General features: G+C 39.0%; 1 long non-coding RNA gene across 1 annotated transcript in view; it reads right to left on the bottom strand.

Moving 5' to 3' along the window:
• Positions 1 to 2628: 2628 nt before the first annotated feature.
• LOC131216978 (uncharacterized) overlaps positions 2629 to 26884 on the bottom strand; it is an 83173-nt gene continuing 58917 nt past the window's right edge. The window contains exon 2 of the long non-coding RNA XR_009157141.1: positions 2629 to 2685. This is a non-coding gene — a long non-coding RNA (uncharacterized LOC131216978). The remainder of the gene's footprint in view (positions 2686 to 26884) is intronic.

Raw genomic sequence — 26884 nt, 5'->3', positions numbered from 1 at the left:
GGATGGCACTCACTTTCTTAGTCAGGAAGATTTTCTTTTGAATATTTTGCCGTCTTTTGGTCGTACATAAGTCTTTCAGGAATTTAACATATGAAGGTATTTGTTTCACCGCATCAAGTAGTGGAATGTTGACCTTCACTTGTTTCAACACCTCTAGAATATCCTGAGAGTTAGAGAGCGATTTTGGTGCAACCAACCGTTAGGGAAATGGAGCAACCGACTTTCCTTGAGGTTCCGGTTCTAACTCTAGCGGGGCATGGCTAGATCCATCTTCTTTATCCACTTCCGGGTCCTTAGGCTTTTCAGCCCTACCCGGAATGGTTTTGTCAATGATCTTTCCACTCTTAAGAGTGGTGACGGATTTAACTTCCTCCATCTGATTTGAAGAGCTTGGGTCGCTAACTTCATATTGCGGTTTAGGATTGAGAAGAGGTTGAGCTGGGAAGCTCCCCTTGTTCCCAATCGTATTTTCAGCCTTAAGTCCTTGTATTGCTTTTGTTAGGTCTTGGAAGGCCTATAGCATACTCTGATTGAAAAGCTCTTGCTTTTGAAAATGTTTCAGTACCGAATCCTCTTGAGGTTTCTCTTGAGTTGGATTTTGATTTAGGTAACCTTGAGGTGTAACGGTTTGTCCATTCCTCCAACTGAAGTTTGGATGATTTCTCCAGCCAGGATTGTATGTGTTAGAGGTGGGCCCACTGAAAGGTCTTTGGTAATTGCTTACAGCATTGGATTGCTCATTTAATACCTCTTGAAAGGCAGAGATAGTTAGACAGTTTTCAGTAGTATGAATGTTGCAACCACAGATGCTACAAACAATTTCCTTAGCCTTATCCTTCTTAAATTCCATGGCCTCGAGTTTCCTAGTGAGATTAGCTACCTTAGCATTAATATTATCGTCTTCTCTCAAGAGATACATTCCACCCCTTTCCTTGGAATGAGTCGGCCTAGACGTAGTACTAGGTCTAGGGGAGATGTCCCATGATTGTGTGTTCTCAGCAAGTTTATCAAAGTAATCCCACACTTCATCGACTCCTTTATTCATAAACTCCCCATTACACATCGTCTCAACTAATTGGCGCATGGAAGATGTCAGTCCATCATAGAAAAAGTTCGTGATGCGCCACGTTTCAAAACCATGTTGTGGGCATGAACTGACAAGATCCTTGAACCGCTCCCAACATTGGAAGAATGTTTCATCTTCCCTTTGGGGGAAGTTCATGATCGACTTTCTCAAGGTGTTCGTCTTATGATATGGGAAAAACTTCTTAATGAACTCCCTTGTCATGTCATTCCATCTGCCAATTGATCGAGGATGTAGTGAATGTAACCACGTCTTGGCTTTCTCTTTCAAAGAAAAGGGAAAGAGTTTCAACCTGACCGTGTCATCAGATACGTTAAGAAAGTATAAGGTAGCTATGATCTCGTCAAATTCTTTTAAATGTAAGTAAGGATTCTCTGACTCAAGCCCATGAAATTTAGGGAGGAGTTGGATCACCCCTGGCTTGATATCCATGTGTCCTGCATTCTCAAGAAAAACCATGCATGAGGCCGTGCTCACCCCCGCCGGTTGTAAGTAATCTCGTAAGGTACGAGGCGAGGGTGCTTGATGCACCTCATTCTTATCCTGGAGATCTTCTACCCTCTGTTGGGGTAGAAGAGGTTGATTTCCAGCCATATCCTCAATTAACTCAGGGGATTTCGAGTGGTGTCTAGTCCTACGATGGACAGTTAACCCCTCAACTAATCCTCCTTCAGTCAAGAGACGTCGAGTGTTGTCACGAGCCCACTTGGGCATGAAACACTCGCAGCCCTCAATCAAATTCTAAACCTAATCCTAAGAAGGGAAAAAAAATCTAAAAAGAGAAAGAGGGTTGAAAGGAAGTTATCAAATTAGAGTCCCTAAATTGAAACCTGCAAAATAGAACAAAACAAGTTAGTTTCTAAGAATAGTAAGCCTATAAAATTCCTAAGAAGAGAAATATAGAAATAAAAAGAAACAAGGAAGAATTCCTAAATTAGAAAGTAGAAATTTAGAAAGAGCGTACTGAATTAGAAATTTCTAATAAGCCTACAAAACAGGAAAGTTAGTTTCTAAACAGAAAGTCTTAAAAAGAAAATTTCTAAATATAAAATAGGAAACAAAATTAGATTATAAAAGAGTTAGAATTAGAAACTTACTAAAAAGGAATCCTAATCTAGAAATAGTAAGGAAGAGAGAAATTACCAATTTAGAAACCTATCTCAGAATCTTACAAAATAAGAAAGTTGGGTTAGTTTCTAAAAAAAAAAAAGAAGGAAAACTATCTAAAAATAGAAAGTTATTTTAAATAGAAAATTTCTAAAAATTAAAGAAAAACCTAGAATTAGAAAATTCTAAAATAAATCCTAAAAATCAGAAAAGTCCTAATCTTAAAATAAATCCTAAAACCAGTTAATTTCAGGAAACGTAGCAATCAATTCCCCGGCAACGGCGCCAAAAACATGTTCACACCCCAAGTGCAGGGTTGTGATGTAGTAATAAACTCGGTAAGACTGAGGTCGAATCCACAGGGACTGAAACCTGTACGTTATCTGAAAATAACCAGATCTAGAACTAGGCTAAGATGAAATCTAAACCAATTGTGATTTGAGGAATAATGGTGAAATATTAATCTAAACTTAAAGAATTCAGAGAAAGGGGAACTAGGGATTCAGAGGATCCACTTGTAGAGATTAGGGAGATCTTATGCCCGCTTCATGGATATTATACTGAACTTAATTGATATAGTTTTCAAGAGATGAAAGGTATAAGAATTAGGTATGATTCCATCACAAATCCATGCCTAAGAGACAAGGTAAACAACAGAACTTAGACCAATCCGTAACCAACTAAAAGATGTATGAGTGTTAGGAAGGATTCCATCATCTAACTATGTCTATGAGACGATGGCGAACAACAGGGTTTCCGAACATCAAAATAAAAGGAAAGGAATTATTCAAGCCATCACAGATATACTGTAATTTAAATCACAACAAACCATTAATGACTAAAAGAATTTCTTAAATCAAACAGAGTCAATCAGTTCAGTTCAAATCAAACCTGTAGAAGCTCCCATCACGCCACAAGCTTCACGTCTTAGCCCTAGCTAAGAGATTTAGCCTAACATAATCATAGAAAAAAGAAGAAAAATAAAGAAAAAATACATAAACATTCCAAAACTTCTCTCTACACCTCTCTTTCTCTATCTGACGTCCCCTATTCAAGCACACCCTCTTCTCCACATTTGGAACTCTTTTTATAACTTTTGGAGTGGTGGAAATCGGATTTGGGAAGCTATCGCATGCGCAGCGAAAGCCTTTTCGAAGCTAAGTTCGGGGCTTCATAACTCTCGCGTTCCTTGCATTATTTCTATAAAATCAACGTCTCTTGGAAGTATTTTGGCTGGTCTATACGATGGACAGTTCAGATCTGCCATATGATCAAAGATGGTGGGCCACAACTGCCTGAAAAATCAGATTTCGCGGACATGCTAGCTTTTCGCATGTCCAGCACTGACGTGATCGGTGGCCCCCACAGAGGTGTTTTCGAGGAAATCCACCCTGTCCATTAGATTGCCCTCGAAATTTCGGTAAGAAACGGATGGTTTTTCATGTCTATTGACTCAGAATCAGAGAAGAAATCATCCAAACATCAATTTGAACGTTGCAGGGCAGTCCACTTATGGCTTCTATATCGCGCACATGTGCTTGCATGAGTCCAAAAGTTCAGCATAGGTTTGAAGAATTCATGGCCCTCTACAAGATGGACGGTTCAGATTGGTCGGACAGGCCATGGGTGGGGCCCACTAGCGTCCGTAAAATGGACAGCGTCCGTCCGTTACACAGCGTGAAACGGCAGTTGCCGTTTTTGGGAAGAAGACGCGGGTCAGCAGGCGCTGACCCGCTTTAGCTGGTTCGGTGCCTCGCGTACGTGTACACATGCAGTGTACACACCTCACATACGAGCTCCCCTGTGATGTGTTTCAAAAATCTGATCCATCCATTCATTTTCTCATCTTATTTAAATCGTCGAGACCAAAGTTGAGACAGTTCCAGATATCAGGTGGGCCCAGAATCAACAGTTTATGGGCTGATCTGTCAGTTGGGGTACTTTCATAGTGATCCGAGGGCTGAAATTTGATATATACGGTTAATTTATGGCCCTCAGGCCATGTATGAAGTTTTGAGCCAATCAGATGGCGAGAAGTATGTGATCTTGCATTTTTCACCAATTTCAGGCCTCTTTAACGTGAATGGCTTGATTTCCTCGGATCCTGGCATGTAAATTCTTCAGTCTTGGTTCTCTGGAGTGCGTCCCTTGCTCTGGTAACTTCGGAGTGTCAAATCTACACTTCTAGCACCCTTTTTTAGTCCATGTTGGTAAATACACTCTGCATCACAAACACGATTAAATCGGGCCATTAAACGGTATCATGCTTGTAAATCCATGCAATAACTGGGTCTGATACATCAATCAGACCAAATAATAGGAATCATTTTATAAATTAGACTCTAAGATGATGATCGGATGGATCGAATCTGATCCCCACCATTTCTACTTAATATGGGATAGATCTAACTTTTTATCCAAGGAGTATGGATGGATCTGATCGTTTGATGGTCATATGGATGAAGTGGTAGAATCATACCTATTACACTTTAAATTAGATTTGGAAAGTATGGATGGACTGAATTTAAGCGATCCATTGACCAATTCCCAAACTGGGGACTTTGTGATGTCAATGAGTGGCTATGATTTGTTGTTTATGATTAATGGATCATTTAAAATAAGTGGATTTTAGAAAAAAATAAGAAAAATTAGAAGTTATAAATTTCAAAATGTCTAGAAATTTCCAGCAAAGTCGGTTCAATCGATCGAGCGATCATTTGATTTTTAGGATTTAGATGCTGGACCATTTATAGTTGAAATGCCATATGTGTGTGTGACAATTATTAATATGATGCATTAGTCATTCTCATGCAGCGCATAACTGCATTGAATACCTGGGGGCAATCCCTGTACGACATATAAGTACTTATAGTACTGGGTAACTTAGGGGACTATCCTTGGATGCTCATAATATGTGGAAGCTTACCAAGATGGTGGAAGCCTGCCCTAAAAGGGGAGATGTACATTGATGGAATCCAACTCACGTAAGTTGACTGATTAACCCATTTGATGCATTCATGCATCCATGCATCTTATGACATTTATGCATTCTTATTTGATTTATGACGTACATGAACCATGATATGTTTAGTCATTGGACCTAGCCAGCTGACATTATATTAATGGAGAAACCGTATAGATTTAGTAGATGATGAAACAGTTGCTCAAGTCTCATGGTAGGAAGGTGAGCCAATAGATGATTCAAAAGGGCAATGGCCCTACCTTGACGAAGACAAATTGAATGTGTTAAATCAGCGAAGACAAACTAAATGTATTAAATCAGCAACATATCTAGTTGAATTATGTTTACTTATATTTCTGAGCTAATTTTAGTTGAATATTTGGAAAATCTTGAATATTTTATATTATTATTAGTCAATGGTTTAATAAAGCCCCAAATGGGTGGGTTGTGGTACAATGCTAAGTTTTGTGAATGTTATAAATATATGGATTAAATGCTTATAAATTATCTTGGTAGTGGATATATGCGTGAGTGATTGAAATAATTAAATGTGAGATGTCATATTGGATATTTGAGATTATGGACTTAAAAATATATGTAAACTAAGCCTCTGGGAAACAGTATGAATATATGATTTAAGTACACTCCATGTACGAGCCATGTGCTATAACTCGAGTATGAGGGTGTACATTATGTATTCGAATTTTGGGGCGTGATAGAATGGTGCAAGAGATAGGCTTTTCTAAAACCCAGAATGACTTGTAGGCCATATACCCCACTAAGGTTAAAAAATTATAGACCATTAGAATTAGAAACATGATATCTATGATTTCTCCCATTTGATTGATGTATAGGAAAATGAACATAAAAACCTAAACTAGATTCCCTATAAATTGTTTTGGAACATAGAATAAAATTTTAGGTTCCCCGCACTCTGATTGAATATATTTTAGATTGAAATGGGCTATTATAAACCAAAATAAAATTTAAGGATATTTAGTTCACAAAGTATTACTGGACAATAGTGGATAACAAGAATCATTCAACTTGTAAAATTCGTAACTATAAAAATACTATTCTGATTGAGGCAATTTGAAAGCCGGATCGAAGAACGATGAGTCTAAATTAAAATAAAAATATTTGGATCTAATAGTCACTGTACAGATTCAGGGAGTTAGTGCAGACTAGTCAGAAAAAGACAAGTTCTGGGCAGACTTGTAACACCCTGGTTCTTGAAACCCGAGTGTACACTACTCGTTTTCCAAAAACCTGAGTATGAACCTTTAACTATAAATCAAATTTTACATATAATTTTTTTTCTTTTATTTAGAGTTAGTAAACTAGCAGAATATAATTAAATCAAGTATGAGAGGGAGTCCACATATATATAACCAAGATTTCAAGTGGTTACCCAAAAACTTATACAAACCAATGTCTTAACATTTTGCAAAACATGACAGTACATGTTAAATGGAAATGAAATCAATAATAGGGTGTCGTAAGATCATCTGGCTCCTCCTATTCCGTATGAACGTTAGCAAGCGAGTCATCTGTGTCTCCTGCATACTGAGTACAGTTTGATAACGTCAATAGCTATCAGTGAGGTATAACTCCTAAGATTTATCGTATCATCAAGATAATTATGTATAGTTATCAGAGGCAGTGTATAATAAATATTATACAATGATTATCATGGAAATCAGATAAAGTTCATCAGATATATATTCATTAAATAAATCACATAAGATAATCTTGTTTAAATGCATGGATGCATGCACATGCTTACAAACCTGGGGATGCACATACAGCTGGTAAAGAGTCACTTAAGGAGAACTAGCCACCCGAAAAAGTACTCAAAGGTACACTTAAGGAGGACTAGCCACCCAAAAAAGACTATGTAATGAAGTCGCCAAAGGAGAACTAGTTACCTGGAAAAGTACTCAAAAGTACACCTAAGGAGAACTAGCCACCCAGAAAAAACTATGCAACAAAGTCGTCCAAAGAGAACTAGCCACCCGAAAAAGTACTTAAAAGATACGCCCAAGGAGAACTAGCCACCCAGAAAAGACTATTCAATAAAGTCACCCAAGGAGAACTAGCCACCTGGAAAAGTACTCAAAGGTACGCCCAAGAAGAACTAGTCACTCGGAAAAGACTATGCAACGAGGACACTTAAGGTGAATTACCCACCTGAAAAAGTACTCAAAGGTATGCCCAAGGAGAACTAGTCACCCAGAAAAGTCCGCATGCCATGAAAATACATGATCAGCCCAACCATTATTATTCCATTTTTAAACAACCATTTTAAGAAAGCTTAAAGGTCACTATAGGGGGTTTGTCACCCAGTATAGGTCGACAACTCAGGCATAGTATCTCATTCCACCATCTCTGTCTCATGAGACTACCAATTATAATATTTTAAGGGTAACCTCTTCAACTAGTGGCTAATCGTAGTTCGATGAGTGGAACTTACCATCAAAGGGTTATTTAATAATAATTTATTGAAGGCGCAAATGCAAATAGCCAATCAAAGCCATAGAGGGCAAATAACCTATAAAAGCCGCAAGAACAAATAACAAATTAAAGCCACAAAGGGTAAATACAAGCCACAAAAGAGTAAATAATCCATCCTAAGGATGTAATAAGAGAAAATTATCTCAAAAGCCGCTTAGGCAATAAATGGTCCATAAGATGGTAAATCCACAACAAAAACTCCATTTAACTTATGAGACGAAATAGCCACTAGTACGAGGATATCCAAGCATTCATACAGTAATCTCAAGTGGTAAAACAAGCTGTAACAATTTCAATATACTTAGTCCTATACAATGTTACATTTAAATCAAGATAGAGATAATTTCGATCTATAACATATTTAGATACTTGAATATAAATCCAATAATTAGTCATTTAGAAAGAATTTTCTCAAACATAAACTAGCATACATCATCATTTTTACCAAATAATAAATTAAGCAATTAATGGAATACATGAACTAGGATAATTATTATGATATAGAAAAAGCTTGAAGGTAGTCCTCACCTTAGAGTCAGCTTAACTTTTTACACTGTTGGCATTCGTGCGCCCGGTTTAGGATCGGATCCTATGTTGTCTCGGTTCGAACCTAAAGCTTGACTTTCTCCCAATCCGAGTTAGATTCAAACTCACCTCGAACTTGATTGAAAACAGTCACACATGAAATGAATTAGACCCCACAAATCAGCGACTAGGACGGTGGACTACAGCAGCAGAAAATAGACCATAATCAGCCATAATTCGACCCTGACTTAGTTGAGTCAACTTCTTCCAATGCTACAACCACACTATCCCATCTTCTTTCCTCACTCATTATTTCTTTCACTTTCTTCTTCTTTCTTTCTTATTCATTACATGCCCAACGGGGTTGCTGCACATGACACAACTTAGTGAAAGCCCATCACTGACTCGATGAGTTGACTCACTGAGTTGACACATCATCACCCATTCCTCTTCTTCTACTCTTCTTCATTCTACCTCCCCTGAACTCACCATGCCAAGAACGAATTCAACCAAGCTCAACTCACTAAATTAGTGAGTTGCTTAAACCCAACGAGTCAGTGCGACTCCACAACTCAGTAAATGCAAACACTGCTCCATTCTCAATCTCCTTCTCTATTTTCTTCCCTTCCTTCTTCATCTTCCTTCATTTCTTTCTATTTTATCTGACCAGCTAAGAGTTTGGACCTAACCAGACTCACCAGACATGTCGAACCAATTTCTAAACTTGACAACAACTCTAACGTGTCTCAAATGGAGCCAGTGAATCGGTTTCTTTGGAAAAGAGATTGACTCTTCTGCTTCTTCCTCTTTCTTCTTCTTCTATTTCTTCTCTTCTTCCTTTCTCCTTGCTGTTTTTTCTCTCTCTTGCTCTGCTAGGAAGGCCAGAAGCAATGCTGGACTCGGCCTGGGCTCGTAGTATCTCGAATCGAGTTGACTCGATTAGTGCAGCAAGGAGAACGACGCCCCCTCGTTCTCTGTATAGCTTTCCCTCTTTGGAAAGTGTTGCCCTAAAAGGGTTCCTTTAATAGGCCCTACTAATCAACCTCTAGAGCTCCGGTTTCAACTAACCGCCGCACCTAACGCCCCTTGCGGACCAGATTGTTTGTATGATTGGATACGTCCACAAGTAAAAACCTTAAGGTTTTGTTCAAAATCACTGTTCGGACTTGATGGATGGTTTAGATTTCTCATACGTGATCGGATGGTGGGCCATAGTTAACGTAAACGGAAGCCAGGCGGGAAAACAAGAGAATTCCTCCTAGCAAACCCGGTTTGACCCGAACTTGAATCCTGTGTGTTGCGGGTGTACGCCCGATCTTGTGTACACTTGCTATAAAGGTGGGGTCCACATTGGTGTATTAGTGAAATCCACTCCGTTCAACCACTTTTACATCTATCGTTAAGGTTGATGGTCCATTGATGATGCAGATCCAAAGCTCGGGTGGGCCATACAACTTCATTTTATGGGCTTCACTAGTGATTACTGACAATCAACGGTCGGATCATTACCCTACACGGTTATCGACGTTTCTAAAGGTCCTCAAGCTACTATAGATAGATTTTAAGGGTTATTTTTGTAATTCAACAGTTATATTATATATGTAACTAAGTTTTCTTATTTAAGTTGTTGGCACAATGAAAAGGTGGACTACTATACGAATTGTCATGGGCATAAGTATTGTGGATCCATTTAATGGTGGATCCTTTGATACTTAATCATTGATACTGATAATTTGATGGTGGGACCTGCTTAAATTTCTCGTTCATAGTGTTATGACTATTGGAAGCCATCTAGTTAACATCTATTGACAATTTAGCAGTTAGATTGTTTTGAATCTGAACATCAATGGTCGAAATGTCCTAGGCTCCATTTTGAGTGAGAAATCATGTTGTGGATTGTTAGGTTAAGGAATCTATGTCTACTGAACGGAGTATACAATGATTTGGCGATTCATTTCGAGGATCAATAGATGGATGGCTCAATCTATGGATGACAACTATACTTGATCGTAGGATTCGAGCTAACATGAAGTCGAATGTTTACATAGGTTAGGTCTATGTTTACACTAAGTTGGGTCTCCATAGTAACACTCGAGTACTGAGAAGTACAAGGTGTTACAAGACTTGATTACCAGAACTCTTGAAATTTATGTAATTGTGCTTATATGTTGATTATTTAATTATATGCATGCATGATTATAAGAATTCTAGGTGCTGATAGTTAGCAGATCCCACACACACATATATACTATCATGATATAGGCTAGTTGCTTATTTGCATATCATTTGTATTTTATGTGATTGGACCCTCTATTAGCTTCAAAGCCTTAGAGTTGTATTGCTCTGCTTAGTCTAATTAATAATTAGTATAAGTTAGGCAATTATGTTATAGAAGGTGACATTTTTAAATAGTTATAATCATCCCCACTCTAGGACATAATCTTCATTCCTTAAGCTCCGTCAAGCTTCCGCACGCACATCGTGGTAAACCCATTACACCATAGGTGAATTTTCAATAAGGGGCCCCATAATGATGGAGGTTCTTGGTTATTAAACTATGGAGAGTGCGGTAAAGGTGAGAGAGAACAAAAGGAGAAATGGATAGATGATGGTTGAAAGTTAATGACTTAGTTAGCTCACTGTATTCTTTGGTCATTTGGCTAGCCAGGACATAAAAAATGAAGTGATACACCTACATTAGCAAAAAAAATCTAATGTGTGCTCCATGTGTGACACGAGGCCCTGTCATATTTCCTCTCATAGGTAGGTAAAATACACGACAATGGCTTGTTAGTTGTTGAAGAAAGGAGGGGACCATGAACTTGATTGCTCGACATACACGCCCAAATGCTGCGCAACACGCCAACAATGTAGTGAACCGAGATCCAATCTCTGGTGTCACCCACAAATGATAAGTAAAAAGAAATATAATTTAGAAGCAGAATCAAAGCATACCAAACAAACTACAAGACAAGATATACGTGAAAAAACCCTAAACAAGGGTAAAAAACCACGAGTGTAAACTTTCACTCTGAAGAAAACGAGATTAGAAGAAATATACTAACATTTTCCCTTGGATGTATAAAGAAAACACTTTGCACACACTTTAGAATGACTCTCATAACCCTAGAAAAGTCGTAGGGACCCCTATTTATAGTATAGGCAACTTTCCTTTCTTACATATTATGAAACCGTTTCAAAAATCTGCAGTCCGTGCAAAATCCAGAAACGAATCTGGGTAACCTTGACTGGTCGAGCACCGCGGACCCAAAAAATCATAACTTGCTGGACTTTTTGGACTTTGAGTCGAGTCAGCCCTCAACTGATCGAGCAGCCCACTCGACTGGTCGAGTGACGCTACCCAGATGTGAATCCACATCTCAACAATCTCCCACTTGGAGACACATCGTAATAAACCTTCATCTTCTATATCGGGAGTGCACCACCTCCCCGTATTCAAGCCTGAGGACCAATCAAATCTTAACAGAGCTTCAGCTTCTCCCATGTGACCGCCTTGGTCAGCGTATCTATAGAATTCTCATTTGTATGAATCTTCTCTAGAGAAATCAATCTATCTTCTAGTAACGAATGCATGAAGTAATATCTGATGTCAATATGCTTGGTCTTTAAATGAAAGGCTGAATTCTTAGCCAAGTGTATTGCACTCTGACTATCACTGTACAGCTTGCAATCTGCTTGCTTCTTACCTAACACTTCCATGAAACCTTGCATCCACACCATCTCCTTGCATGCTTCTGTAGCTGCAATATATTCTGCTTCCATCATACTGATAGATGCTATATATCTTCTATAACTGAGAGACCCAACTAACTGCAACACTAACCAGCATAAAGACATAACCTGTAGTGCTTCTTCTATTGTCGATATCTCCTGCTAAATCTGAATCTACATAGCCTTATAACTTAATTTTCGATCCACCATAGTATAGCCCTATATCCACAGTACCTACCAGGTAGCTGAGGATCCACTTAACAGCTTCCCAATGTTCCTTACCGGGGTTGGACATGAACCTGCTAGCAACTCCCACTGCTTGAGTGATGTCTAGCCTCTTGCTCACTATAACATACATGAGACTCCCAATAATTGACGAGTATAGGACTTTAGCCATGTAGTCCCATTCCTCCTGTGACTTTGCACCTTGCTCTTTACAAAGCTTGAAGTGGTTGGCTAATGGAGTGCTAATCGGCTTAGCACCTCTTATATTGAATCGATCAAGTACCTTGGCTATGTACTCTGCTTGTGATAAAATCAGTTTCTTGTTTTCCTTGTCACACTTTATCCTTATGCATAGGATTTGTTTTGCAGCTCCTAAATCGTTCGTGACAAATTCTCTAGACAGTTGTCTTTTGAGATCTGAGATGTCCTTCATGTTTGAACTGGCCACAACTATATCATCAACGTATAGAAGAAGGATGATGTACGACGTATCAAACTTCTTCAAATAGCAACAGTGGTCTGCGTGACATCTCTTAAAATCATTTCCTAACATGAAACTGTCGAACTCCTCCTACCACTGCCTCGGTGCCTACTTCAGGCCATATAGACTCTTCTTAATTCTACACACCTTGTTCTCCTTTCCTGGTGCCACTTATCTTGTCAGCTGATGCATATATATCTCTTCTTCAAGGTCCCCATGAAGAAAGGCTGTCTTAACATCTACCTGCTCTAGATGTAAGTCCTTTGTAGCCACTATACTCAAGACCATATGAATTGTAAACATTTTCACCACTAGTGAAAATATTTTAGTGAAGTCGATACCTGCCTTTTGCTAGAACCCTTTCACAACCAATCTAGCCTTGTACCATTTTGAACTATCATGCTCCTCCTTTAATCTATAAACTCACTTGTTATGAAGAGCTTTCTTACCCTTAGGTATAGTTACTAGCTCCCATATACGATTTGACTCAAGAGAGTCCATCTCATCATCCATGGCCTGCTCCCACTTAACCTGTGTATCTGACTATAATGCCTCTTCAAAATGCTCTGGTTCACCACTATCTGTCAGCAGTAGATAATGTAAGGAGGGTGAGTATCGGACCTTGGGTCTCTTCTCCTGAGTAGACCTCCTCACAACCGGTGTCTGCGGTTATGCCTCATAATGCTCCTGTGCATGATCATCCTGCGGCACTATAACACCCGTGTCCGGTAACTCTTCAAACTCTACGAATTCTTTTTCCTTGGCCTTATTTTGCTGCACACTGTCCTTATACATCACTTTTTCATTGAAGACTATGTCTTTACTTCTGATGATTTTCCTATTTTCTGTATTCCAAAACCTGTAACCAAAATCATACTGTCCTTATCTTATAAATGTGAACATATGAAGTGCAACCGAACACTCTGAGATGTGCAAGGTTCACTTCTTTCCCAGTCCACGTTTCTTCTGGTAGCCCACCATCCAATGGTGTTGAGGGACTTCTATTGATGAGATATGTGGCAGTATTCACAGCATCTGCCCAAAACGTCTTGGGCAACCCTACATGTAACCTCATGCTCCTGGCACGCTCAAGGATGGTCCTGTTAATATGCTCAGTCATACTATTTTGCTACGGTGTCCCTAGAATCGTTTTCTGATGTTTGATTCCATTTATTGCACAATGCTCCTTAAATCTTTTATCACAGTATGCTCCCCCATTATCAGATCTGAGACATTTTACTGTTTTACCTATCTCATTTTCTACCATTACTTTTCACTCCTTAAATACATCAAATACATCAGATTTGTACTTTAAGAAATAAACCCATAGTTTTCTACTAGCATCATCAATAAAAGAAACAAAATAACGTGAGAGACCAAGAGATAATATCTATGCCAGTCTCCACACATCAGTGTGTACAAGCTCCAATAAATGTGTCTTTGGAGTATGTCCTATTTTCTTAAAACTTACCCTCTTCTGCTTGCCAAACACGCAGTTCTCACAGAATTCCAAGTCAATAGACTTCAACCCTGGTAGCTTCCCTTTTGACAATAACACTTTCATCCCTTTCTCACTCATATATCCCAACCTCTGATGCCATAACTGCCTATTTACTCCAATTGATGTGACTACGAGTGAACTATATGATCCTGAAGTCACATACAAAGTTTTTTTCCTTCTTACCTCGAAATATCACCAAGACAACTTTTGTGATCTTTAAGGAATCACTAGTGAATATCATCATATATCCGGTATCGACCAACTGCCCCACCGAGATCAAATTCCGTCTCAAACTCGGTACATGTCTGACATCCTTCAATTTCATGACCGTTCCATCTTTCTAACTTATATGAACGTCTCCCTTTTCAACAATACTGCATGGCTCATCATCACTCAGTTAGACTCTCCAGAAGTCACCTGACATATAATCACACAAAACTTCTTTACACAAAGTGACATGAAACGAAACACCCGAGTCAATGACTCAAGACTCATTCCTTACATCAAGAGACAAGATCAGCGCCTCTGTTTCACTCTCCTTAGATAGATTCACTGAATCTTTCTTGCCTTGAAAGCTTTCTTCTTATTTTTTAAGCACCCTGCAATCACATTTCACATGCCCATTCTTGCCGCAATGCCAACATCTGTCTTTGTCTTTCAGTCCCATGGACTTCTTCCTCGACTTAGAACGTCTGTGTTTATTGCCTCTTTTGTTCAGCGATCTTCCTCTTCTTTCAACATCTAAAGCATTCCCTGAATCCCCTGAAACTCCTGATGGCATTCTTCTAAATTCTTTGCTGAGAATTAGACCGACCACATCATCAACTTTTAGTTTTGTCGACCTTGAAGAATTGCTCACAGTAATCACCAAACCATCCCAACTGTTTGACAAACTGGACAAGAACAATAACACCCTGACCTTGTCTTAAAAAATAATGCCAACGGATTCCAACTAGCTCGTGACTCTATTGAATCATTTACATGTTCAGCCACACTCCCACCATTTGATATCTTCATGTTGAATAACTATTTCATAAGATGAACCTTATTAGATGCTGAGGGTTTTTCATACATTGTAGCTAGGGCTTCTATTAATTCTTTTGTGGTCCTTACCTTGGATATATTGAAGGCGATGCTCTTAGACAAAGAAAGTCGGATCGTTCCTAAAGCCTTCCGATCCAATAAAAACCATTCATACACGTCGAATTTCAGCTCTTGGATCCCTGTGGAAGTGGCCCAACGGACAGATTAGCCCATAAACCATCAATTATGGGCCCACCTAACCTCTGGATATACCTCAACTTTAGACTCAACGCCTTAATTTAGATGACAAAATGGATGGTCAGAGCAGATTCCTGACACACCACAGTAAACCCCACATGTACATTATGCGTGCACAATGTGCACATGCACAAGCTGTGCACGAGAAGACCCAAGGTTGGTCAGTAGGCGTTGATCGACTAAAAGCTTAAAATTTTCAAAGATGGACAACATCTCTACACTGTTCGTCCATTTTATAGTAGTGGGGCTCACCCATCATCTAAACAAATGAACTGAACCATCCAATATGACCAGAGGGGGGGCTTGACCATCGCCTAGGTGTCCTTTTGGCCCCATACACACATATACACATGGATCGTTGAAAAACGTAGGATGAACTACAAATTGATTTTATATAGTGGACCGCACTAAAACCCGATAAAAACCACTCTTGCCCGACTGAAATCTCGCCAGGAATCCAATGAACATGTCGGATTTCATCAAAAACATCACTGTGGGCCCACTGATCATCGCAGCATTGGTTTTTCTCAGGTTGTGCGTCCGAAAAATCTGGATGTTCCGGGCCGTTCCACGATCATGTCCGTGATCGGATTCACCATCTGAACCGTCTAGAGACGAGATAGGGTAGCCATAACCCCATCTAAGAAGTCATTTTGAGGGATATGGATGGTCAACCTTTCAAAATTTCGGCTCAAACGCAACTGTTTGTGCATTTCTTGCTGCGAAAAAATAGAGGTTGGGGGGAGTGCAGCAGTGGCTGGTCATTCTTCTAGCCGGACAACAGGATTTCTTCCTCCCTTTTTCTTTGATGTTTGTTATTATTAAGAAATTTTTAGTTAGTCATGACCATGATTAGTTAAACCTCTTAGCTAGGGCTAAGAGGTGAAGCTTGTAGCATGATTGGGATGATGGCTTTGTTTTGATTCTTGTCCGGTTGAACCTTATAGATTCTAGTTTGATTATTGAGGAATATTTTTTAGTGTTTAATGGTTTGTTGTGACTCAAATTATAATAGATTTACAATAACTTGAGATATTCTCTTTCCATGTATAGAAATTATTAAATTAGGCAATCCCGTTGTTCACCATTGTCTTATGGGCATGGTAGGGTGACGGAATCCTTCCTAACTTTCACAAATTTCTATGATTGGTTATGGATTGGTAAATTGCCATTGTTTGCCATCGTCTCTTGGGCATGGTTAGGTGACAGAATCACTTCCAAATCTTCATAACTCTTATCTGTTGATGATTAGATCCGTGAGAAGTTCAGAGATCTGACAAATATCTTCTTTCCAATTGGATGAATATGTGACTCTAAGTCTAGTTGTGTTCTTAAATCAAGTGTAGATCTTCATGATCTCTACAAGTGGATCCTTAGCACCATAGTTTTCTACCTTTGAATTTCACGAGTTTTAGTTAAATAAATTCACAATTATTCCCTTCCTTTTACCTGATTTAGATTTCATCTTATCCTAGTTCTAGTTCGAGTTATTTTCAGATTACGTATAAGGTTCAGTCCCAGTGGATTCGACCTCGGTCTTACCAAGTTTATTACTACATCACAACCCTATACTAGGGGTGTGAACAAGTTTTTGGTGCTGTTACCGGGGACTAACAGATACGTTTTTCTAATATTAACTAGTTTTAGAATTAGGTTAAGATTAGGGTTTTTTAACTTTAGGATTAGGATTTTTTTTAAATTGTAATTCTAGGGTGTTTGTTTTAATTTTAGAAACTAACATTATTTTCTAATTTTAGGGTTTAGAAACTTTTCTTTTTAGGAACTAGTTTATTTTTAAAAAACTTTCTAATTTTAGAATTTTTTTTAAAAAAAATTAACTCATCTTTCTATTTTTTTAGAACTTTTTAAATTTAGGATTTTTTTTTTTAAATTTTTTTAGAAATTAATTTGTTGTGTTTTCTTTTGTAGGATTCTAACATAGGAGCTTACAATCTGGTAACTTCTTTCATTCTTTCTCTTCCTATTTCTAGATCTCTTATTACTATAGGATTTTCCTTTATTTTTAAGATTAGATTTAGAGTTAGGGTTTCACCATGGAAGAGTGGGTACGTCATTATGCTGAGATGGATAAAAGATATTGGGGAGGAGTATATAATGATTGTCAACTTATATCTTAAGATTTTTCTTAAACCATCATTGAGAACCGACTAGAATATTATGCTCCATCGGTTAATAAGTCCTTACGCAATCATAATTATGGGAGTGAGGACTATTATCAATTATCATATTCTCCTACTTATGATCTGTATGACTATAGCCGGTGGAACCATCAAAATTGGGAAGATGAACCAGCAATATATCATAGTAACAATTCTCTTGGGTCCTATACCTCCGAGATTTAAGAGAATTCACTTCAGAATTTAATACAAAATCTAGAGCTCATCGAACAAAACACGCTTCAAAGATTTCAAGAGCTTATAAAAGATATACAACAGTTGAGTTCACGTGATGTGATTATGGAAAATACAATTATTGAGAATGAAAAGTTGGATTGTGATAATGAGCATATGGTTTAATTTCCCGATGAGTCAATCTTGATGACGGTCCAAAGGAATGGTCAAGAGACGTGGGTGTCTTTCAAATATAATGATGATGACACATTTCACTCACATGCCACACTAGGTTTCAATGATGAGGGAGAAGTTAGTTTATTTAAACCTCAACTCGATTTAGAAAGAGAATGTGAGGAAAGCGATCCCATCCCAAGAGTGTATTGCACGGAATTAGACGATGGTGCGTATTGGGATGACGATTATGAATGTGCAGCCCAAATTCCCTTAGAATTAATCTGAAGTATGGTCTAGGTCAGTGATCAAGAAGTACACGAAGTGATCAGTCATAAGGATTTACTCCACTCATCTGACATGCCTGATCTAAATGTGGAGGATGAGCCTCTTACAACCGACCCTTCTAACTCTTGTGAAACATGTTTGGACCACTCCTCTAAATTGAATGATGATATGAGTCAGGAGAAGGACGAGTTGCTCGATACGACTCTGGAATTTGAAACCACCCAGTTGAGGCCACCATCTGAGCTATACACTTTTGACGATTTAATGCCTCTACTGAGTAGTTTTAATGAACAGAGTGTTTACATCAGTGCTTCCCTTGTTGATTTTCAATCTGTCTGTGTAGGGCAAGAGTAAGAGAGCATGTGTCCATCCACTTTTAGAGACGATGGAATCCTTAGACAGATCATCACGGGCTTCAATATGGAAAACGTGTCACTCTCAGCTGAATTTCTCATCTCTTTGGATAATTGCTTCGCACGCTTTGTAGATTCAAACGATCCCATGATAAAAGATAAAGTGAATGCCTTGCATGAAAAATCTTTGTAGTTGTTACAGACCGAGAAAACCCTTATTCAGAAGCCCCTCCTTCCCCAGATCTTGAATGTTTACCATTAAAGGAGGATCTGATAATGGAACCGTAGTCTGAAACTTCAGAATGTGTTAAGACTACATCATTTCCTGAAATTTTTTTCTGAATTTTATGTACCTGCAGTCTCTAATTCACCACAGGATACTAATTTTGAAAGATTTTCTGACACAGGTGAATCATATATACTTTGGATACCTCAGGCGAATCAACGGTAAATTTTTGTTGAGGTACATAAGTTTCTCTGGACATTCATGCTCCAGGGCATCCAAGCCATTGCAAAAAGGGCTTTTGGATGATCTTGCTGAGAAACCTACTAAGAAATTTATCCAGATATTAACTGGAAGAGGAATCTTGTGGCATGACTGATTAGCTTTTCCATTGCTTTCATAGGATTAGGGTAGTTTGCTTTATGCCGTTCTAGGATAGTCAGCTTTATGCCTTTAGGTTAACTTGCTTTCTAAGTTGTTTTAGGATAAGTTGTTTTCGTTGGTTTCGCTCTTGTGCTGACCCGCTCTCACGCTGATATCTCTTTAAGGTCGTTCAATTTCCTCATCAGGTACTATCTTCCCATCACTTCTCTTTTAATTTCATTCTCTCATGTGCATTGCATGCTCATAACTTTTTCATTGAGGATAATATAGATTTTAGGTTGGGGGTGGGAGATTAGGTTACCTAATCAGTATTTTTTTCGGTCTTGAGCAAAAATTGTAGAAAATTTTTAAATTATTTTTTCTAGAAATTGTTGTGAAATCAAAGCGATTTTGACGGCCATATTTCATTTAGAATTATAAGGTATGTAATGTTGGTAATTTATGACTCTTGGATTCAATCATCTGTTAGATTTCACAGTAACTTCGAATTGTTAATTCATGATTAGAAGTTCTAAACATTGATTGAGTCATGATTTCACACATCACACTTGGCTTACACATTAAAGCTTCAATTCGAGATTGGAGGATTAACTTGGTAATCATTAAGCATAAAAGGAACCAGCCTGAGAAATTTGCCCATCATGATCAATAGAAAAAAAAAAGAAGAAAAAGAAAAAAGAATTGAAGAAAAAGAAAAAAATAAAAATAAATACCCAGCTAAAAAACAGTTACCTATGGAAAGGGTTGGGCAAATGGTCTTCACCATAGGTTTGCTCTCTATAGGTGAAGGTTCGATTCCCCAAGGATGATATGACTTAAAAGCCGCCGATGAAAAAGATGGTCTGTAAGGCAAGTTTTGGTTTAGGTTTTGAGTGTCTTAAATGCTCTTGTTGGTTACCAATGATATCATGAAGTAGAGAATTAAATCTTTGAGGGTGATAAGTCAATGTTACACTATACACTCATGAATCTTACTGTTTAAAAGTTTTCTAATTTATGGATTAATACCTTGAGCTTGACTATGAAGTTTACTGTGCACTTGAGTCCAAGAGAAAGTAATACCCAACATTCATGAATCTTAGAATTCTAGTATCTTGATTGTTTTTCAAAAATCACTCGAGTTCATAAAAATTGTCCTGTAATTTTTAACTTTTTTTTTTGCATACTTTGCTTGGGACTAGCAAAATGCTAGTTAGGGGTTGTGTTGAGGGTCGAATATTGCATATTAGACCATAGTTATTACCTACTTTTACAAACACGATACTGTTTATTACCCTATTTTAATCGTGTTTGTGTTGCAAGGTGAATTTAGGAGCCTGGACTGAAAAAGGGTACTAATAGCCTTAATTTAACGCTCTAAAGTCACCAAGGCAAGGGACGGACCCCAGGGGACCGAGATCGAAGAATTTACATGCTAGAGATCTAAGAAAATCACTCCATTCACATTAAACGGGCCTGAAAATTGTCTAGAATGCAAGATCATAGGGTTCTCATCATCCATTCGACTTGAAACTTTGCATATAGACTGAGGACCATAAATTAACTGTACACATCTAATTTCAGCTCTTGGATCCTTATGAAAGTGGTCCAACGGATAGATCAGCCTATAAACCGTCAATTTTGGGCCCACCTGACCTCTGGATATGCTTTAACTTTGGACTCAACGCCTTAATTTAGATGACAAAACGGATGGTCGGAGCGGATTCCACGACACACCACAGTGGACCCCACGTGTACACTGTGCGTGCATAATGTACACATGCACAAGTTGTGCACGAGAAGACCCAAGGTCGGTTAGCGGGCGCTGACCGACTAAAAGCCCAAAATTTTCAAAGCTGTCCGTCCATTTTTTAGTAGTGGGGCTCACCCATCATCCAAATAGATGATCTGAACCATCCAATATGACCGAAGGGGGGGGGGGGGGTGCGCTTGATCCTCGTCTAGATGTCTTTTTGGCCCCATACACAGATATACACGTGGATCCTCAAAAAATGCAGGATGAATGGCGAATTGATTTTATACAGTGGACCACACTAAAACTCGATAAAACCACTCCTTCTTGACTGAAATCTCGCCAGGAATCCAATGAACATGTGGGATTTCATCAAAAACATCACTGTGGGGCCCACCGATCATCACAACATCAGTTTTTCGCAGGTCGTGCATCCAAAAGTTTTGGATGTTCCGGGCCATTCCTTGATCATGTCCGTGATCGGATTCACCATTTGAACTGTCCAGAGGCGAAATAGGGTAGCCATAACCCCGTTCAAGAAGTCATTTTTGAGGGATATAGACGATTAACCTTTCAAAATTTGGTTCAAACGCAGTTGTTTGTGCGTTTCTTGCCATGAAAAATCGAGGTCGGTTCTACTAGTCGACCGACTCTCCTTGCTTTATAAAAGGGAGAGAGAAAGAGAGAGGCTGGGGGGAGTGCAGCCGTGGAGGCATTCAAGGGATCTATCTTGGCCATGGAGAAAACGTGAGTACGAGAAGAAGAAAGAAAGAAGGACAGTGGCTGGTCATTCTTCTGGCCGGACAGCAGGATTTCTTCCTCTCTTTTTCTTTGATGTTTTGTTGTTATTAAGGGATTTTTAGTTAGTCATGACCATGATTAGCTAAACCTCTTAGCTAGGGCTAAGAGGTGAAGCTTGTAGCGTGATTGGGATGATGACTTTGTTTTGATTCATGTCTGGTTGAACCTTATGGATTCTAGTTTGATTATTGAGGAATATTTTTTAGTTTTAATGGTTTGTTGTGACTCAAATTACAATAGATCTACGATAACTTGAGATATTCTCTTTTCATGTATAGAAATTATGAAATTAGGCAATCCCGTTGTTCACCATTGTCTCATGGGCACGGTAGGGTGACGGAATCCTTCCTAACTTTCACAAATTTCTATGATTGGTTGTGGATTGGTAAATTATTGTTGTTTGCCATCGTCTCCTGGGCATGGTTAGGTGACAGAATCACTTCCAAATCTTCACCACTCTTATCTGTTGATGATTGGATCCATGAGAAGTTCAGAGATCTGACAAATCTCTTCTTTCCAATTGGATGAAGATGGGACTCTAAGTCCAGTTGTGTTCTTGAATCAAGCGTAGATCTCCCTGATCTCTACAAGTAGATCCTTGGCACTCTAGTTTCCTACCTTTGAATTTCATGAGGTTTAGTTAAATAAATTCACAATTGTTCCCTTCCTTTTATTTGATTTAGATTTTGTCTTATCCTAGTTCTAGTTCGAGTTATTTTCAGATTACGTACAAGGTTCAATCTCTATGGATTCGATCTCGGTCTTACCGAGTTTATTACTACATCACAACCCTATACTTGGGGTGTGAACAGGTGCAAACTTCCACTATGAAGAAAACGAGATTACAAGCAATATACTAACCTTTTTTCTTGGATGTATAGAGAAAACCCTTTGCCCACACTTTAGATTAACTCCCATAACCCTATAAAAGCCCTAGGGACCCATATTTATAGTTTAGGTAACTTTCCATTCACACTTCTTGCGAAACCGTCTCAAAAATCCACAGTCCGTGAAAGATCTAGAAACGAATTTTCGTAACCTCGACTGGTCGAGCAGACCCTCGACTGGTCGAGTAAGGGCCTCGACTGGTTGAGCACCGCGGACCCAAAAAATCATAGTTCGCTGGACTTTGAGTCGAGCCAGCCCTCGACCAGTCAAGTGGGCCCTTCGACCGGTCAAGCAGCCCACTCGACTGGTCGAGAGGCGCTGCCCAAATGTGACTCCACATCTCAACACCAAGGTAGGGAGACTAGTACTGAGTGCATAGATGTCAAGGACGGCAGGACTTGTAAACCCCTTTGGAAAGTGGAAGTAATTCGTAGAAAAACTCTAGAAGTAGACGGCTACCGCTAGCAGGGTAGAATGCATGACCATCTCAATTCGGGAAAGCTGAATACAACTGAAGATCCCAATGGTTCTCCAATAGTCCCCGAATGTAGACTCGACACGGTTCACCAGATGATGTAGTTCAGAGTGGGGCAAGGTTATAACCGATGGCAGGAACTAGCAGGATTCCATCAAGACTAGTTCAGAGAAAGAGGTCGTAAGGGAATCTTTTCTTGAAGGTATAAAGGAAAGAAAGAAAGAATGGAAGAAAAATCTTTAGCCCCGTTTGGAGAGAAGATTGGACCGAGAAGGTATTGATCCGATTGGCCGACCTCATAATGAGTAAGGGTGTCCAGAAGGACGAAATCGCCAGACGCTCGATAATGGGATTGATTGATTCATGAACTAGAATGTCCATAATATCCAACTCAGATTCAGGTTGGGAATCTCTAGATGAAGAAGCTATGAAGCTGGATAAGTAGAGGAGAAGAAGTCAAGTCGGTCAAAGGAGAGAGAGCGGAATGATTGAGATGGAAATGCATCCTTATAAAAGCAAAATGAAATATTGTATTTTACATATGCAATAAAATATGGCAATCATACTAGGCGAATTTTGGCTGTTGTATTAACTCCCACGATGATTGAATATGAACCACATGTTGCCACACATTGCACTTCAGAACAACTGTCGAAACTCAAATGTCAAACTTCCCATCACATCTTTTGATACAAAGGACTGTGGGGGGATTTGTTTACACCCATTTTCGTTGCCCTTACATAAACTAATGAAAAGCCACTACATGTTGACACTACGGGCTTGGTATTCAAGGAAATCCTACTCGCAGTTAAAGATATGTTTAAGAGATCTTCCTTTGAAAATACATATTACGTTATTAATGCTGAGGCATAGACCCTTACGCATGCCTTTAAGGGAGAAAATCGACAGATGCCATGTGGCATGATTACTTGAGCCAATTAATGAGGCAGTGTGCCTGATACATTTATAAAAGACTCACTAAGAGAAAGAATCTTATCAAAAATATGAATATGATACACTTGGAGAGGTTGTCTTTCATAGCCCTTCCAAAATGAGAGATATTCCCAGAGACATTTGGAGAGTCTATGATGTTCGAGAAGGTTCCAAAGAAAATTCAGTTATGGTTTGGACCTAAATTAAGTCTAAAGCCATATAGAATGGACATTACCTAGATCGGGTCCCAAGTCATGTATTAATCGAAATTAAGAGAATGAGAGAACTAGATCCAACCTATCTCTAATAATAGATCGGTATCAGGAGGTTCTGGACCATCCAACACCATGATTTGAAGAGACAGAGAGATTGACAAAATGCACAATTATGATCAATTTGAGGTCCGGGACCAGCCTTAGCAATTTTCTGATTGATCCTATATTCGATTAGTGGGCCATAAAGATCTTCGTGAAGCGATCATCTATAAAAAGAAATTTTCAAAAGTCAGTAATTTTGGATTTATCTTGGGACCTTTCTATTCAAAATGCATGCCATAAATACAAGATTCAGGACCAATAAAGAAACCAGCGAGAGTTTAGCCGTCTCGACAAGTTATTGAAGGAGCACACGAAGAAGAGCTTGAGGCCCCTATGCTAAACACATCTATCTATTTTTGAATTTATCTTTCATTTATATCTTATCTTAGCCTAACCTAGCTCTAGCTTTAGCATGAATCGCTACTGTCCAGCTTTGACTACTACAGCATCGTAAGATTAGATTAAATGTCCACTACCTTAAATTGCAGGATCCCAGTCAACTGAGTTCTTATTTCAGCAATCACACTTATTCGGTCACATCTTACTAACCATTCACCTCAATCATATGTTTCGATAGATAAATCAAGTATTTATCTCTCGTTTATTTACTTATTTGGTTATTTGATACTTTATTGATTAAAATAAATCACATATTCAATTAATAAAACTGACATTATTCAATCATTTTTATTTTTCTGTTTATGTCGGTTCTTTTTAAATGTTTAAAACTAAATTAATGATGAAAAAACAAGTCCTTGGTCTTCAAGACAAAAATAAAAAATAAATTCATTCAAAGGGGTTAACCCCTACCCTTCCACAAGTTGCACGGATCACAACAGGTGATAAACAGGATAGCTGGTTCCTACATTTAGTCTTCAATTACTTGGCTCAATAGTTAAATACAAGTGGTTTAATCAAACATTGACTTAAGTAGAGTCTGGCACACGTGTATCATAATTACACAGAAAACCTACATGCCCTCAATCACACACATGTGACCACGTTTGATTGAATCGACGCAATAGCTGTACTTTTCAAGTGGGCGATATTTGAAATTGAATGTACTCCATTGGTTATTTTTCTCGACTGCCCATTGTTTTTAACACTTGTGTGACAAACAACCTGAATTTGGGGCTAGATAGCATTCATACCAGGGGATGGCCGAGACCTTGTAGATGTGGTGCTGTGTTGGCATTAGAGTTGTACACGAACTGAGTTAGCTCAGTAAACTCGCTCAACTCAACTCGAAAAAGCTCGTTTCGGCTTGGCTTGAAATTGATTTTGAGCCGAGTTGACCTAATTTTTTAAGCTCAAAAAAAATTTCAAGCCGAGTTCAAGCTAGACCAAGCTCAACTTAACTCAGCTTAGAACTTGACTCAGTTCCAACCGGTTCAACTCAGACCGGTTTTGCTTAATATAAATGTTTTTTTAAATATTTATATATTTAAATCAATTATATATATATATATATATATATATATATATATATATATATAAAATTTTAAAACCTCCAAATTGGCTGACCGGTGCTGGCCCTGACAGTTGACGGAGCCGAGCGGAGCTGGGCCAAGCTAGACTTGGTTCGGCTCACGTACAGCTCTGGTTGGCATGGTACCACCGAGATCCGCCTCAATCGTGTCAGCAGGATCTTCCAACGCCAATCACTTCACTTGGACGGTTGACAAGTTGCCACATGTCACCCGTGTAACACACCTGATGCCGCAAATAGCCTGAATTTTAGGCTAGAAAATATTCACAGCAGGCCCCATCTGGGGAACATCCGGGCCCTTGCAGAGGTGGCGCTGTGTTGGCATGGGTATCACAAAAAGACTCTCCTCAAACGTGTAAGTACGAACTCCTATTGCCAATGACGTCACTTGGACGGTTGATAAGTTGCCACGTACCACCGCCCGAAAGCAGTCATTTTCTTAGTGGGTGACGTGCCAGTCATTTGAACCAGTGCTCTGGCGAGTTGCGCGGGAAAAGATGATACATGTGGGCCACTTAATGAATGGCCCATCCTGATTCTTTGAGTGGGGCATGCTCATGGTGTGACCCACTTCACGAATGGTCCAGATCTAGCGCTTACGTGCCTTATTAGCAGAGGTGCCACGTCATTATCCACTTCGAATCATTCCTTGCGTAAATCCCCAACATTTATGAGAGTGATGGGTGTAGCCCACCTACTTCGCTTTGAGGTCTTCGCTTGATTGGACGGATGATTGCAACGGTCAATATTAGGTGTTACCGTAAATGGATTGGCTTCTTTATTTATTTAATTTTCTTGTCCGTCTGTTTTCTGTGATTGACATCAACTACTCGTTGACCGCAGTAAACAATGACTTCAGTTCCCACAACGCGTCTGCTTAGTGGTTGATGATTCCAGAAGCTTCACTTTCACGCGCCAAACCGCAAGTGCTAACGTCGAACATGCGTGAAGGATCTAGAACGTAGGTACGGTGGTCCCAATAGCGAGTGTTCATTATCATGGGAATTTGGCTGCTTGGTTTATGAGGTGGGCTTTGGTAGGTGGAAGGTTAGAAAAAAAATAAA

This window comes from Magnolia sinica, chromosome 10, assembly GCF_029962835.1.
Source record: "Magnolia sinica isolate HGM2019 chromosome 10, MsV1, whole genome shotgun sequence".
Classification (NCBI taxonomy): Eukaryota; Viridiplantae; Streptophyta; class Magnoliopsida; order Magnoliales; family Magnoliaceae; genus Magnolia; species Magnolia sinica.
Note: the sequence above shows the minus strand (reverse complement) of the source record. Positions and strands in the feature narration are given on the sequence as shown.